The 16526-nt window shown below is 34.5% G+C and overlaps 1 protein-coding gene across 17 annotated transcripts in view; it reads right to left on the minus strand.

Annotated features, from left to right (window-relative positions):
- The window catches only part of MARCHF1 (membrane associated ring-CH-type finger 1), a 404383-nt gene that overhangs the window by 75206 nt on the left and 312651 nt on the right, over positions 1 to 16526 (minus strand). Inside the window, exon 1 of one of the 17 annotated variants that reach the window (XM_084518141.1) lies at positions 8774 to 8804. The exons of the other annotated variants lie outside the window; for them this stretch is intronic. The gene's annotated coding sequence lies outside the window, so the exon portion shown is untranslated. Of the gene's footprint in view, positions 1 to 8773; positions 8805 to 16526 lie in introns of those variants that run through there. 17 annotated transcript variants of the gene reach the window in all.

A 16526-nucleotide genomic window follows, 5' to 3' on the forward strand; every position in this document is an offset into this window, starting at 1 on the left:
ATTGTAATACTATAAATATAAGAATTAACAGAAATTGCCCAATGATATGCTCATACTCCCAGTGGAAGCTGCTACCAGCATTCCTTGTTGTCAGAAACCTGGAGCATCACTGTGTCCTGAAAACCATTAGATTTATTTTGAAGTATGTTTAAAAAAAAAACAGCAGCAACCTTGCACATCCCCCAGCCCCTAGTTAAACTGCTTGGGCATGCTTATAGCTACTAAAATTAGAATAAAAAAAAAATACAAAAAAAAAAAAAAAAAAAAAACAACCAAAAAAAAAAAAAACCACTGATCTTAACATTAGTTTACCTTCATTGACAAAAGCTCACTTTTCTTCTTCAAAAATATCACAGATCTGAATCACTCTGCAAATTCCTGTGCTTAAAGAAAGTAGGGTATAATGCAGCAAAATCATTCACGGTTTTCATAGATAAATTTGGGAGCACAGATGCTCTTGCTGGTGCCATGAGATACTTGTAAATTTCCCATTATTTATAAGTACTGTAAAATTTACATCCCAAATACTCGAGTATTAGAAAACGAAATTAAAAAGACAAGCAACATAAACTGAAACACTGTAGTCATGTGTGGTGTTATTTCTATGCTACTAAAATACTATGTGACCTTAAATAGAAGGTACTTAATCATACAACTGAAAGAAGCTTTACTCATACTTAAGTGTTGGCATTTTCATCTACACCAACTACTCCATATATGTTGATATTTAGCAATTTACCAGGAACCCAATGTCTCTTTTCAACTCTCTACATTACTAGATTTTTTTTTTTAATAAACTAATCTTATTGTATAGTGATAAAATTAGTATTAGGACTAACAAGATCCTTGACAATTTTAACTCAGAACTGTTTAAATAAGATATACTTCAGCATATCATACATACCATGAGAAATTACAGAATTACTGAAATTGTAACAGTTTATAATTCTAAATTATAAGACAGTTTGCTGCCAGCTATAAAATACTAACTAGGTAGCTGGTTAAAAATGCTGCATTTACACATCCCAATGTCTTTGTGACACAGAATGACAAAAAGTACATTTAACATTCCTCCCAACATATAAAGCCCTGAGCTGTTTCTAAAACAGGCTGAGTGTTTCAAGGATGCTTGAAGATTCTCCTACAAAAGCCAAGTACCTCATTTCTAAAGATGTATGATCCCACTTAGAAATCTTAATTTAAAAACCTCTTAGGCTACCAGTACAGGATACCAAAAGGATAAAATTAGGAATTCACTCAGCTAACAGAAGGCATAAAATACAAAATACATGCTCCTAACTGTAAGTATAAAAGGACTGCACAATCAAGAATAGGCACAAATAATAACATATAAAAGAGGACTGCACGAAAACTCTGCCTTGTGACATTAAGTTCACTGCCTATGCACTTTTAGCCCAAAAAGCAAACTTCATCACTTCTCCCAGGTGAGGGATAACAAATGTAGTGTGTGAACTCAACAGGTCATCAGCTGTACCAGCTTCATGACTGTCTAACAGCCCTTGCTGCCTGCACTTGTGGCCTGCGCAGCCCTTTCCCCCTCTGGAGCTGCATGTCTTGATCTCTTCCCTTCCAGCTTTTCATCACATTAAAAATCACATCAAAAATTTTAATTATTATCTTCCAGGGAGAGTGATAGCATGTGACTCCAGCAAAGCCTTTGAACATAAAGCCTTTCCCACCTTTGTATGATAACTCGGCTGTCTGCATAATTCATGAAGACAGATGAAAGTCGTCTTCCCCTGTAAAAACGTCAGGCAGAAAAACAACTTTGAAATCAAACTGAGGGTAAGATTTAGATCAGACTAAATGCAGAGCTAATGCAGAAAGCCAACTTCCAGCAAGTGTTACAGCACCTAGGTTTCACAGAGGGTCTTGCACAAGTCACAGGCAGAGTTCAGCCCCACACCAAAACCAAAATTTGAGTTTTAACCAAGTGAAGGGAACCTAAAGTTAGAAGTAGCTTAGTTGATATGCTTTCAAAGGTATTTCACATTCCTGAGATTTCTGACAGAAAAAAAAAAGCACCTAGTTTAATTTTTTTTTAATTGTGACTCAATCAAAGGTTGACAACCTTGGAGATCGTATAAATTGGCAGTAATGACTAGAGAACTTAAAAGATTCTTTCTTTTGCAAAATTCACACAACAGTCTCAAAATTGTTCAGAAAAATAAAATGCATGATGCATCCCTGGGTAATCTTCCATATTTTTTTTCTTAATCTGGGCTAAGAAGGAGACATACAGAAAGATCTTTCTAAAGAACCCATATCAGATTTGATAACTTACTTCAACACACCTAAGTAGGAGCCTAAGGATATCATTAATCATAATAAAAGGCAGTAGTTGTTCACACAATCAGTAATTAAACATTGGAATTCTGCCAGGGAAATTGAGAGACGTTAAAATTTAATGTTCAATGGATATTAAAAGGCATGCAATTGGAGAAATTAATGAAAGGAAAACCATTTATCAAAGGCTGTTCAATGCCCTATGGAAAGGTTGAACATGGTCCTTAGGGACATGGTTTAGAAGGTGACATGATTGGATCAGATGATCTTGGAGGTCTCTTCCAACCTTAATGATTCCATGGTTCTATGACATCCCACATAGATAAGGAGGACATGTGAGTGCAGGTCTCTCTAGAAGTGAGGAGAGTCCCACCTGAAGTGACACCTGATGCTCTTCTACAGTCTGCTGTATGAGGTGACATGACAATGGGCTAGATCAATCTACTAATAACCACACAAATCATTCAATTTTGGATTAACGTGGCTTTGGTAACCATTTGAATGTCCATCTTTTCTACACAGGTAAGGGATGTAGAGCTCTCAAGTTCTAAACTTCTTTACAGCTTTCTCATTGTTCAACAGAACAGAAGAATAACTGCAAGAGTAGCACATTATTTCAACATTAGAAGTACAACACTGACCTCAGCCATACTGCAGCATCCTTTAAAACCAAAAATGTAGTGTATGGCTTGCTTTATTTAATACTCGACCTCATATAAAGATGCTGCATCTGTAGCTATAGCAAGAAGTAAACTTATTTTGAATTACAATCACTGTTGCATGCTAAGTAGTGCTTACATGTGCTAAGTGCTTTTGTAAAAGCTGAATTCACTATACAACAAGAAAACAAGAAAATTGATGTTGTAATTACTGTGTGTCCAAGAATACACTGATGGGTGGTATTTTCTTGATTTTTTACTTTCAAAACAATGCCCCCTCAAAAGATAAATTTAAGAAACATACCAAAACAGCATTTGCTGGGAAAATAAATAAATAAATAAATAAATGAAAGCTTAAGAAAAGAGCCAATTTTCAGATTTACTTCTTCTTTTTTGTTGTTTCATCTTGTTGATCTCTAACTACAGACCAGTCCCAAGGTTGCTTATCTTGCAAGATCTGACAAGATCACAGGTCATGACACTATAGTTATAAAGGATTAATGTTCTTCGCTACCATACTCACAGTTACTTCAGGGAGTGAGATAAAAGGAATAGAGAAAAAGAATAATAATAAGAAAGAAAGAAAGAAAAAAAATAGAAATAAAAAATGGTAAAAGTACATCGGGTAGGTGCAAGTATATTTAGTCCTTGTCATCCCTCAGCGTGTACGTGTGCACGTGTTTCAGGGACATGTTGACTACAAACCATGGCTAAGGGATACACTTCTGAAAGCATTTAGTTTTCCTGCCTATTGAAACAGGAGGTCCTTGACAGTGCCACAACAGGAGTGTTCAGCTAGATTGCTCACCTGAGCTCAGCGAGGACTGCTGCTGTTACTGCACAGGGAACCTTCTCCCAACCAAGAGTGCTCAGATAAGAAAGAAGAATCGGGTGCACCATTACAATAAGCCATGCATATTTCATACTATTTGCTAAACCTTTCTCAGCTGATTCTTCTTCTGTGCACCAGCTTGCCCAAATCTATTCTAATCTGGAAGTTAGACAAGACTTTGCAAATCAAACCAAATATTTTCCTAAGGTGTAGATTTAACCTTTGATCACAAATGAAGCTCATTGCAAAAAATATATTCCTCTCAAGAACAGTATACTTGCACTATTAGATGAGTTGAAGTATATTTAAAATTTATAGAAAGCTAAAAGGTAAAATAATATAAAATTGTTTTGAAAATCCTCTCTAAAAAGTAAAAGGTGACTCTCCATAAGACAACTATGGTTAACATAATATTAAGACTTTGAAACCAAATTCTACGATACTTCTCTCCTAATTGCAAAGCCCTTTACAACTGGGGATGACAGATCTGCAAATACATCTGCAAATGTATTACTCTAGGGGAAGTGGAAGAAAACACTAGGAATACTACAGCATATATAAAAATATATATTCTGAGTGTGATTTGTAAGTTTGAGAAATATAGAAAGTTTTGGCTTTTATCATTTAAAACAAGAACCTAGAATCATAAATAAAATAAACCTGAACTTTTAAAATCACATTTGAAAAAATCTTTACTAAGCAAAGAAACTCAACCATCACTGGATTTTTATTTATTGAAAAATAAAGGAATTTCTTACAAGACAAAGCAAAATCCATTTTGTCCATTTTTGGAAGGTGAGACTTACAATAAAAAAAACACAGTTACATGAACATTAGAAACAGCTTAATGATTGTGAAACTTTCATCACAGCAAGCTCTTGGCAGCGTAGGCTTTACTGAGAATTGTAAAACAGTTGCAGCTATACTATTTTCATGACTATAACTATCTCAGGCTATCCAAAGCCAGAGGCAGCAACTGGAGGACCATTAGAGAACAATAATAAATTTTCTAGAACAGGCAAGTTATCCACAGACACACTGGTGAATCTTTTTTTATATTCAGTGTTAAAGATAACCTACAGGTCAAATGCATTGAAATACATTCAGTCTTCACTCTCAGCTTTCTAAATAATTTCTAAGTATTTTAAAAGCTGGCATTTCTTAGTTCTTCATTTAGTATTGAGGTCGAAGGAGAGAGAAGTGAATACATAAACATTTTATTTTTCATTTTCACATAGCTGATTCTCCTCATGCCTCCTGATTTAAAAAAAGCAAAGTTTTGTTTTCTCCTCATTCTTTGTCATGGCACAGGAAACAGTGGCTTAACTCTCACATCTGAAACACATTTATTAGTGCTTTTACAAGGTACATATAAATGAAATATTACTGAAGTAATAATGGAAATGGTCTGTTGTTTTTTTTTAATGTAAACAATAACAGTAACAATGTAGCCCTTGGTACAGCTTCATATAGTCTATGGACCAGCTGATTAACACAAAGACTCAGCTAATAAATCTAGAAGTAATTAAAGTTGAGGTGGGGGCTGCAATCAGTCCAAGGCAACTGAATTGTTTCTGAAAAGTTTCTGGATAACTTTTCAAAATCTGTTTTGAAAATCTGTTATGAACAAGCTACCAATCCTTGGTTTTCTTATCTTGATTATCTCTCTTTTTTTTTTTTTTTAAATATATCTTCTACGTAGAACGTGTAGTCAGTCAAGACAAAAAATGTATATGTATCAGGAAATGTGATACCAGAGATTTCATACTTCCAGACCTCATTACGAAGTCTGGCACAGAAGTATAAGAACTAAACCTGAGAACACCAAAGTGTGCCAAAAGCCCAGGAGAAGAGGTCAGCTTGCTGGAAGAAGAATGCTTGCACCAGCAACTACATTGCACTGTAGCATCGCAAGTGTTATTTGTTAGGTAAGCTGGTCTTGTTATTTGGAACAAAACATAAATAAATGAATTCTGTTCAGCACATTCAACACTATATTTTCTGCAGGGAAAGGCAAACTACTAAGCTGTTTTAGAGAATTGTCTTCCTACATTCTTACTAATATGGAATAAAATCAAAGATGTTTTGCGTACCATTTTAAATAAAGATACAATAGGAGGTTATTCAGAGCAGTCTCTTCTACTTCTCTTCAGTTTTAAATTGCATCTAATATAAAAATGTATAGAAATTTTCAAAAGTGTACTACTTTATTGGTAATGGTGGAAAATAGTGGCTATATTCACTTCTCAGAGAAGTTCTCGCAGAACTTCAGATATTGTATTTACTTTTCTGGAAAGAGTCACTCTCCAATTCCACAAGCTGGCTGGGATGCTTTTTAGTTCACTTCTCTGAAGGCAATCTGTATTAAAGCTGAACACAAGCTCCTAATCAGATAAACACAAATAATGAGCTTCCAGTATCTCACTTTAACACACAAGGTGCCGTTCATCCCAATACACTGAATGTAAAAAACAAAGGAAAAAAAAAAAAAACTAGAGAACTTGATCTGATCCCCTGTCAACTAACAGAAAGCAACATTCTCAGATATTCTTACATCATTATACATATTTTGGTTAAAAACAAACAAACAAACAAAAAAGTTTGCCTATACTGTGCAGTAAGAAAATGAAAAAAATAAAAAAAGAAAACGAGAAAAAGGCCCCTACAAACCAAAGTCACAATAATATGAGTAGATTTCTAAATGACCAAAATGTTTAAAAAAAGAAAGAGGATTTTTTTTTTTTTTTCTTTTTTTTCTTTTTAGGATTTTATGCTTTGAGTTTGGGCTTTGTTTCTTATATATAATGATAGCACATTCTGGACCTAAGTATACTTCTTTATGCAGACAATTTGATAGTCACTTCTGAATGCACTGATACACAGATAAGCAGAAACAGATCCCATTCTGACTGGCCTTTATGCAGTTAATTACAACCCAAAAATAAACGAAATACACAGCTAACTAAAGCATATTGAATTTTCCCATGTATGAAAATAAATTGCTTTCAATTTTATTTTATTTTTTTATCTGCAAGAAACCAATTGCTTTACTGAATGCTTTGAATTGAGAATAAATATACAAAATTGCTAAGCTAATTGCACATCTCTTGCATCTGAGAAGCTGATAAGCAACACATTTTCAGCAACAGGCACTGACTGACCAAACCACTAACTCATGTTATTACCATCCACATTATTTTAAAAATATCTCTGCAAATGGTTCTATAAATGCTAACCATCAAGTTGAAAAAAGAAGCCACCTACACCTAACCTCTGTTGTACTAAGTAATGCTGAAGAAATTGCAGATGGGAGACAGGATCTTTGTGACAGTTTAAATTCAGGGCAGTGCACTGATGACAGGACACAGTAAGAGCTACACAACAGTATTTCCTACTGCAGCTCTACACAATTTGAAGTCACGGTGCTTTCAGTGACAGAAAGGACACCGTGAAGCAGCGAAGTGATGCTGTTATGGGGTAAGGATGTAGTGCTCCATCTTCTTTCCTCCCTCCTAAGTTCAGTTATTTATGTCACAATAGCAGATTCTTTAACTGTTGATTAAATTCTCTCATATCCAAACTAGGTAAGAAAGCTCCTCTAGTTTTACTTTTTCCAGTGAAAAACAGACCATACTTTCAAGATTGGTACTAGAGGTAGTATTTCCTGTGTGTAGACACATACCCCGTGAATGCTTTTTCTTGTTAAACAGAAAGCTCCTGGGTCACCTGCATCACTGAAGCAAAGTTTTACTGTCACACTTTGCAGAATTCTTTGCTTTTTAAACACTGCTTCAGAGCCATGGGAAAAAGTTTTTTTGACAAACAGCTTTACATTAATGATGTATATTTTACATTAATCATGTCATATTTTCTTTCTAGCCTAACATAAAGTTATAACATATGTTAGGCTAGAAAGAAAATATGCTCACCATTCAAATCAAACAGGAAAAAGGAATCACCTTTTGATTATAAGGTGATTCTAGGTTCCTTAGAACAGATCTTCAGAAGCATCAAATTACCAATGGTATTCTTCATTTTTACAGTGTATTTTAACACACCTGTAGATGCATACTTGCACTACCATAAGAGTATAGGCAACCGTGAACACTTCAAGAAACCTATTTAGTTGGAACTGTCAACATAGTGAATATTCAGCCTTACAGACAGCATTGCCCATCCCTACTGCTCAGTACATTATCTGAATTGTGAATACATAGAGATTAAAATACAAAAAAAAGTTTATGGAAGGGAAGGAACAAGATTTTTGTACACCAGTAACTATTTAAAGTTACTGGGAGATTAACATTTCTTTAAAAATGACATCATTATCTTGAATTGGCCATCCACAAATGGAGGTCTTCACAATTTTATCATCTCAGTTTTAAGTATAATGGTTTCAACCATGGCAGCAAAGAAACTGAAGGGAAATCAAATTTATTTATTCTGTATATTCAAACTATTCCATACTACTGGAGTTCCACAGGAATCATTACTGATGTTTTGACAATCTAGTAATTATTTAAGCAGTTATAAAATCAGTTTAAATTGATTAATTGAATTGCTCATTTTTTCTGTTTTGTTTTTATCAGCTGTTATTAAGATTTCATGAGCATTAATATTTATAAATTACAAAGATTACAAGAAGCAATTAGCACCTTCCAAAATAATATTACCCAGAGAAAACAAACATCAAACATGATTAAGTAAACTCAGGTTTTCATAATAAAAAAATAAATTCAATTATTTCAGCATCAGGAAATACTGTAGTCTAAATTAGTGTCATTTACCAAGAAGAATACATGCCTGAATCCAAAGAAGTACAATTCTATTTCCCCACCATACATGCAGCCCAAGCAAACAACTCTGCTGTACTACATGCCCAGACTACCAACAGAACAGTTTGAGAGTGCTCAGAAGCATCTGCAATGACTCTGTGGCCTGCATCTACAGCAGGTCTGAGGTCCATTGTACCTACCTGCCTCCTGGTTCAACATTCACACCGTAAGTTACACTACACCTCACTATAAATTTATGCAACCTGCCCTCACGCTTACACTAGGCAGAGTTTGTACTCAACAGCTTCTCTGTGAAATGCAAGTGGCAGTGACTCAGCAGCTACTTCACAGGTGGAAATTTTTCTTTAACAATTCTTCCTATTAAATACTTTTTCCATTGGTTACAATGAAAATGCTAATTATGGACTGTCTGACAGCAAAGACAGCCTCACAGCAGAGTGCTGATTCTTGCTTGGATCTCAGGACACTATGAAATTATACTCAAGATGGGTGAAATGGGATTGTATTGAAACAATACAATCTCCTATGTTCTTCAGATGAAAAATAAAAAACAACTGTGTAAGATGAAAACTCTTTCTTCCCTCTCACAGCAGCAAAAACAGTGGAGAATTCTAACTCAGGAACAAAAGCAAAATGCAGCTGGGATCACCTTTACAATATGCTAGAACGAAGGCAGCTAAAGCCTGGAAAAGCAATAACGTGCACGACACATATAAGGACACCTCAGAGCAACTTTAAACATAATTCTGGTACATGAAACAACCATCACATCAACTCTAAGAATAACAAACACCTCTCAAAACTTAAGTGCATCATTTTTACAAAAATAACTTGGTAAAACATGACCTCCTCTTTGTAGTATCCAAATATTTCCAAACTCAATTTTATTCATGCTTTTCCTCTTTTTCTTAGATCATGGCTACATTGTACTTCACAAAATTCTATTTCTGCAACACAAGAAAATCAGGCAAAAAAAAGATACTATTATTCTCCCTCACCAGGAGGCAACCGGTGTTTAATTTTCATATATAAGAATTCTAAAAAGCATGGCTACATCTGATGCCTCTCTTCTTAATGTAAGGTGGGTCAAATACAAGACACAATTTTACCATATGTTATGAAAAGTTCTAAACAAGTCATATAAATTGCAACCTACGTGGATATAAAGTGAACATTGTTGGGGTCAATGAAGTCTAATGATAGAGGAAAATATTAAGCATGAAGCACAGAAGAAAAGAGACTTTACTGCACAATAGATCTTCACAAAAGATGAAATCAAACAGTAGTTAAATGATCAGTTAACTCGTAATTAAATCTACTGATATGCTCAGAAGGTATACCTTTCATAACACCAATTTTATAAAATGATTAACAGTGCAAGAAAAGCTAGGATGTATTCAGAGAACAAAACAAAACAACAACAAAACAAAACAAACAAACAAACAAACAAAAAAACAAGAAGAAAACATATGGACAGAAAATCAGGGATAGTAAAAAACTATCCCAAATATCACATGCAAATGTTTCCATTCCAAATTTCAAGGATTACAGCTAGGGGCTTCCTGTAACTCTCAATATAAAACCATATTGCATTTAATTGTCAAGAGTATGTTCTTTGGCCTAAATTTTCCCTTCTTAACCTCATTCTATTACACCTCCCATCTCATACTTTATGAAAGGGCAAGGGAGGGAAATAAAAGATTAGCCTCAGATGTAATTAGCCTAATGAGGTCACAAGCAGCTTTCTTTCACAGTCAACAGAGTCAAGAGAAACAATATGGTCAGCATTCACAAACATCCAGCTGTGACCAGGTACCAATTTCTAATTTAATTGATAGCATTGGCATTTCCTATGAATCCAGATCAAGATTTGAACTAATACTGCAAAACTATAGTGGGGTACCTGATTCATGCTGTTAATTCCTTGGCCTATCTGTAGATTTGTCTCTAGGAAGCCACTACATTTACTGTGATATTTTCTCCTCCATCTCTGTAGTAATTGTCCAAACTTATTTAATCTTTCCACTAGCAACCAAGATAGGTCTAATGCCTCTGTGTCTGCAGGATTTAAGCACCTTACAATGGTAAGTGAAATTTTATCCTTAATGTTATCATTAGTTCACATTACAGAGGCTGAAGTAATAAAGTAGAAGTGACTTTCACAAAGTTACATGGACGTTACCTACAGTGCAAGTCAGCACTTTAACCTACATCATAATCCTTCTGCTTCAGCTCATCACTCCAGCACTTTTTGTTGCTGTTTTTGTAGTATTGGGAGACCATAATTGCAGCTGCAACGCAGCTAAATAAAACGAGATATTGGCTACACCTCTAGAAAACAGTATCTTTTTATACGCATTCAATGTTATCATTCTCCTCTAGCAACTACAGCTACTCTATTTACTAAAATAAAAGTGTCTTCCAATTGTACATATAGAAATGAGTCAGATTGTCAGTGTATGGAATACAGAAGCTCTTGAATTTGTAAAGTATTCAATGATACTACCAACTGAAAAACAGATAACACCAAATATCTCCCCCACAGAGTATTTTTGGAAGAATCCGCTTATAAAGGTTAACTTCAGTTTGAAGATCCAATTTCCTTCCCAGACCACATCCTAGCTCAGGGCTCTATCAAAATCTTATAAAAAGAGAAACACAAACATGAGCCAGATTTCAAGAGTCTTAAGCTTCTGTGCTACAGCATGTCTTTGTTAGATAAAAGGAAGAACCACAGAGAACTGTAATAAATACCCAAACTGTTTATATACAAGTTGTGCCACTGTTTATGACAGCCCTGTTAGTTGCAAATTTATCATGCTGCAGGAAAACTCACCAACAGGTTGTGTGGAATATGAGACCGTGAGATTTTAGAAGATAAAGCTGAGGAATCACCTCCACTACTTTCTTTCAACATAAGTACAATTCATAGCATTCCTTGCTTACAGTACTCTGGCAATAAAAAAATAAGCAGAGACATTTCTTCGATGCTTCCTGTCATCTTGGCTTCCCCATTACAATGTAGGTGCTCAATTAATGATAGGACTGAAGGCTTCACAGAGCTAAAATGAGAATAAACCATTTCACCTTAACAAAGCTTAGGTTAATTACTTGGCCCTGCCTAATTTTCTCATTTTCTAGAGCTCATTTTCCAGATAGAAGCTGAATGGTGATCTGGTAATTCCTTCTTTGTTTCAATATCTATAACCCTACATCATATAACTCGGAGCTTTTTGCTCTTCCAACTAAACCTAAGATTTTTAAGGGACCTATTAAAAAACACAAGAAAAAACATTTTTGAGCTTTCATCCAAAAGTTATGTGAACAAGTTTAGTTTACTAAGCAATAAATCTTCCATCTAGAACTACAAAAAGCTAACGCTCTTAAAAAGATGACCTTTTTTCCTAAGTGGAACCGACTAACTTTACAGTTCTAACTGTATATATAAAAAAAAAAAAAAAAGAAAGAAATTATGAATAATTGATAAGAAAGACATTTGAGCCAACCTTGTGAGCACAAGTTGCTATGAGAAACAAAGTGCATTAAATATTGCGGACAATCTGTAAAAGGCCTGAATGCAATCTATTCAAACAGCTATACAAACATTTAACAAATATCCATTGCAAATGTCTTCCTCTAGTAATTTGATCTACTGAAAATATTTTCTTGCAAATTCCACCAACAAAAATATTCATAAAAGTGAATACTTAACGCATAGAAAACATAAATGTTTAGATATAAAGCTAAATAACACCTTATTTTTTAAAACTTGAATAATAATAATAGCGTGTTATGATATTGAAGCCAGCGCTCAGGAAAGCTTTCATTTTTAATCCAGTATTTAAGGTGTTTTCACTTCTATAAATGCAATTGTATTTTTCTGCCTAGTCACCATTTTTGGTGGGCAAGCATGTCATCTTTCTCGCAAGTGAAATAAACATTTTGGAAGTAAAACTTGTCATTTTAAGCCTGTTACAGAAGAAGTCTAACTGAAATCACTGGTCAGAAAAGTAAAAATCTGACTACTTACTTCTGTCCTGCTATGAAACTATTAATCAACTCTGGCGTGTACTGAGGAAGAAACCAAGACTGGAGAATTGTTATGGGGAAGACTTACCCAAAAGATCTGGTCTACATCTGCCCTGCTGTACTGGTTTACGTAAGCACAGAAAAGGACAAATGAATGCTTAGCTTTACATCCTCATAACACATTTGTCATGAGTGCCAGAAAGCTGTGGTAACCCAGTGTCTTTATATACAAGAAAATCTAAGAGACTGGCCTGGGGTAGCATGACTCCTGAGGCAACTTAGAGTTTATAGCACCCATCTAAATAAGAAAGCAATAAATAATTAACACAATACTCTCACGGGGGAGCACGCTGCACTGTGCAGAAAGGTGATGCAGAGCCCAATGAGGAACATCTACCTGTAAAAGCCTGGCAACAACACGAGACTGGGACATGGTGCCAGCTGGAGAAATGCCTTGCTCCTGCAAGCCCATGGCACCAGTCCCAGCAGAGCTGAAGGCCTTCATTGGTGACTCTTCTGCTCAGACCATGTGCGTGTTAGAGAGGAACCTCAGAACAGAAATTGCTATCTGCACCCCAGTTAGTAAAAAATGTAGATTTTGTGTCACTGAGCCATACGGTTCCGCTCTTGTAGTTCACTTGCCCTAAATTTCCCCATCAGAAGGTCCACATACTTTTTAGGCAGTTAGGCCCAAAAGTTGTGGAGGTAACTTTTCTAATTTTTTTCTAAAAAGAAGCTAAAATTCTTTTTAAAAGGTGTTAGACCATATGAAGAAATAAAATAAAAGGTGGGGTGAATCAAAAAGTACAAAGAAAAATGGCAATATGAATTTTAGCCTAAGAATACCAGAACAAATGCTGACTTTAACTGCAAAGCTGCGTAAGTTTAATAATACCTCTGAGAAGTAAAGCAAACTGTCTGATCACTTAAAATATAGCTTCTCAGCACCAGAAGAATAGAAGGGATAAGCCCAGCTGAGATACAAATCTATAGCACCAGATAACAGGAGATATTCAGGATTCTCCACATCCCCAAATAATTTATTCAGACCTCGTAGCTGGTTCCATTAGCTTACCTAATACAGAAGCCAGCAGCAATACATCTGAGCCACAAAAAATTGCATTTTTAACAGTTCCTTTTTTTTTTTCAATGCGTAATTAAATGTGCTATATACTGCACCCAGCAGTGGTTTTGTTTTTCTGGAAGCTTAAGCGAAGGTTTAAACTGCATATAATTTATTATACTGCACAAATAATACCGCCTCTTTTGAAATCACATTTCTCTGCAAAATCTATTTCCTTCATAGTCTGATCTGCATATACACACTGTTTGGCTACTATATAAAAGGTAATAGTAGATTTCAAAAAGCAGTGTCTATAAAGAATATTGTAGGTATAGTATTTGTGGAATTACACGTCAGCTGTTCAGCCTAATTAATGCAAGTGTATTTAATAGTTATGCAAATAAGAAAGTAATTCAGATGAAACCAACCCCATCTCCTCAGGTAATTATTTTCATCACTTACATCTAGTTTTAGGGTATTAAACTACACAATTTTCTAATAGTAATTTAAAATGCTGATCTTAAACATCCCCTCAACCCTTTCAGATGAAAAATAACAGGCTTGCACTGTTAAGAGAAACTTTAAGGGACCCTATTTCACCGGATTTTCAGCAAGTAATTACACTACCATCAGAAATCAGGCAGTCAGACAGTTCAAGCTCGGATCAAGAGACCTTTATTGTTCTGAAATTAAATAGATAAACTATTCTTACTGTTATTCAGAGCTTACATAAAGTTTTACCAAAAATCAGCATCCCCGTTTATCATCACTGGATGAAAACCACATTCCATTGTTTCTTTAATTGTATTTTAGAACAATCACTAACTTTATATTAACCCTGCTCAGTCAAGATCAGTAGATCAAATTTGGCAACTTGGGACCTGTGTGCCTATTTCAAACTGATAATTCAAAGGCATAGTTTACTTTCTCTTGGAGAAGCAGATGGTAGCATCTGATCACATATTAAAAAAAAATCCTTAAACTATATTCCTGATCATTTGCCCTGAGTTCCAAATATTATTTGCATATAATACCATAAATTACCTACTTACTCATGTAACTAGCCATCCACATATATTCACCCATAATTCTAGCAGGGAATACAGTAGGGAAAAGTAGTGTGTATTAATGACCGCAGTTCAGCATTAGGTATGTGTCCATGTCCCACTAGTCTCATGTGTTTAACAACGAACTGAATTAAGGACCAGCCCATACCCAGTGCAGAACAGGATGTACATAACTATTAAGAACATACATGGTGATAATGCCCAAGTTCTGAATTAGGACCCCAAGACACACTAGGTATTGGGCAAAGATACGTAAAGACTTGGGACTGCTTCTTGTCAAAGTGCTTAATCAATGTTAATAAATATGTCTGAATATTTATCTATCACCATAAAAATCATCTGAACTAACCATACATACATATGCTTACAGAATCACAGTATAAATAGATAATGTCATCATGGAGACAAGTGACTCATGAAGAAAGAATTTAAAATTGTATGTTTTCAATTATATCTGCTGCCCTTTCAGAAGACAAAAAGCTGCAAATATTATTGCACAGAATTATGAGCTTTGAAGATCTGGATTATTTTCAATTAAGGATGAAAACATTATTAGTCTTTTCTCAACTCTAGCAGAAGTCAAAGAGAAAGACGAGAAAGATATGAATTTGCATTTATGAAAAGGAAAGAACTGTAGGGAATAATCTGAAAAACTAGATTTTTCTGGATGAACATATATTTCAAAAGAGATAAATATGGTACATGAAATACATGAAATTGAAAAGCAATCCAGTACTGGATGGTACTGAATAAAGTAATAATTACCAGGGGAAGAAAAAAACAACTCAACAAAAGAAAAAAAAAAAAAAGAAAAACTTTTAAAACAAAGCCAAATAGGAAAAGTTCTTTTTGCTAAATAAATATAAAAACTAGTGAATGGAAAAGAATAGAGGAGCAATAACAACTGAAATTGATAGAGTCTTACTGTATTGATTAAGATTTAATATAGTATATGTTTTGTCTCAAAACTTAATTAATATTTAGATACATAAATTGATAAAGTGATTCTAAACCTACACTGTACGACAAGTATGTTACTGTTATATAGGGAATAATTAGTATCACAATGGTTAGGAATGGAAAACTTGATTTAGAATAATGTGTACAACCAACCACTCATGTTCAAACTTAAGCAAGAACACACAAGAGTTTTTAAGATACCCATGGGAACATGGAAACTATTAATAATCAAAGGAGAAAGTAAAGCTGAAAAGTTACATTACAGCTCTATAATAATAAATATTATGATGAGCATAAGGAAGGATGAAACTTTAAAATTTAGAAATGACACAGACAAAGAAAAACAAGCTCAAACTAGTAGTAAACTTAGTTTGAAAAATGCTGATTTCTATTCTATTAGAGAAGCAAAGTTTTGGACCAACTTTTCAGTAGTTTGCGGACAATATTATGCTTAGGTTGCAAATAATAATGGAAAAATGTTTCCAATAATATTTGAGTTTTGCTGAAATATTTCAGAATTTAATTTGAATGAAGCTAGAACATTTTAACATCAGATAAAGTGACACACTATAGCTGATTTTATTAAACTACTTAGTTCAATGATTTAATGGATTTTTTTTACATTTTTTCCCCTTCTGCACTGCCTTTCAGCAATCCAGTTACTTGCTTAATGAAAAAAATAGCCATTTTTAGTGAGCAATCTGTCAGTGATCATAATCTGCTTCCTACTCCATAAGGCTCCTTTCTTTCACTATGGAATATTTCTTTTCATATACATTAATAAAACACATTTTCAATTTTCAGATCATTCCC

Source organism: Aythya ferina (genome assembly GCF_964211825.1).
Source record: "Aythya ferina genome assembly, chromosome: 4".
NCBI lineage: Eukaryota > Metazoa > Chordata > Aves > Anseriformes > Anatidae > Aythya > Aythya ferina.